Raw genomic sequence first — 1470 nt, forward strand, 5'->3', positions numbered from 1 at the left:
GCGGAGTGCAACTTATGGCACAGTGCCTGGGTCCCACTCGGATAGTGACCTGAAGGCCTCTGCTGGACTTCAAGGCTGACCAGGGCCGCTAGGGGTGACCTGTACTTTTCTGGCAGATCGCGTGGAAGTTTGTTCTAAGCCCATCCAAACTCCAAACCCTCGCCGACAAGAACGAGGCCTGTCCCAGCCCTTCATGCTCTTCCCAGTTCCCTCCACAGTGTGTGGCTGATGATCGGCACCACCACCCTGCCCTTTAAATGATGAACACTGTGACTATCTCATCACTGTCCCTCCACAAAGTTGGGCCACGACCTCAGACATGAAGGAATGTAACAGGGTTTTATCACTTATCTCTAAGCAAAGAGAGAGGGGATCCCTAGGACTGGAAATGTTGTATGTCTGAGAGGGGTCCTGGAGGGAAGGGGATACAGGTATCTGTCAGAGTAATCTCTCTGAGAAGGAAAAATAAAAAGGGCTCTGCTCTTTTTGCATTCACCCCAGTCATACCAGTCTGATCAATGAGAAAGCATCTGCTATTAGGATCTAGAGAGTTTTAAAAAGGGGAGTAAGACATATCCCCTGAAGATGAAGAAACAGGAACAGTGACATCATGTGCAAATGCACCATCCAGGGCCACAGAGTCTGGAGCCAGCCCCCTCGAGCAGGAGCTCTAGCTAGAGGAGGCCACAATGGGGGCTGACTTCACCATGGGCTACAGGCAGCTCTGCTGTGTGCTCCTCTGTTTCCTGGGGGCAGGTGAGTTTTGGGTACAAATGGGCTGTCCTTGAACTCCAAGCATCTTCCTTTTGGCTTCAGGAAGAACCTAAGTCCTGGGCTTGGTCTGAATCTTGTCCCCTTCCCTCCACAGTCCACATGGACACCAGAATTACCCAGACACCTAGACATCTGGTTATGGGAACAACAAAGAGGAAGTCTTTGAAATGTGAGCACACTACAGGTCATGATGCTATATACTGGTATAAACAGAAGGCAAAGGGGCTCCCAGAGCTCATGTTTTTCTACAACTTTAAGACACTTGTCAGAAATGAGACGGTGCCCAGTTGCTTCTCTCCTGAATACTCTGATTATGCTTATTTATTTCTTCATGTGAATGCCCTGTGGCCTGAGGACTTGGCCCTCTATCTCTCTGCCAGCAGCAAAGGCACAGCCCCACAGAGTCACCTTATACATATGCACAAACCTGTGACTGTGAGGGCAGCTCATATATCCTTTGAACATTGCCTGCAGGACCCCAGACAGAAGCTGTAAACCACAATACCACCTGCCATTTCACCCCAAGGGGCCTCTCTGTATGCTAAGCACATTTTCAGCATAGTGGGATTCTATCAATTGCATGAGACTATGCTCTGTCAACTGATTAAAAGATAAACACTTGGGATCCATTCCTACTGATGCCCTCTTATCCTGAAACAAAACAAGGGTTAGATTTAGAGTTAGGATTAGGGTTAG

The 1470-nt window shown here is 48.7% G+C and overlaps 1 gene segment (V, D, J or C); it reads left to right on the top strand.

Annotated features, from left to right (window-relative positions):
- The first annotated feature begins 689 nt into the window (after positions 1-689).
- Positions 690-1269, top strand: LOC308266872 (T cell receptor beta variable 4-1-like). The segment is given in 2 exons: positions 690-756; positions 869-1269.
- Positions 1270-1470: the final 201 nt, after the last annotated feature.

The sequence above is a fragment of the Muscardinus avellanarius genome (genome assembly GCF_963383645.1).
Source record: "Muscardinus avellanarius genome assembly, chromosome: 9".
Lineage (NCBI taxonomy): Eukaryota > Metazoa > Chordata > Mammalia > Rodentia > Gliridae > Muscardinus > Muscardinus avellanarius.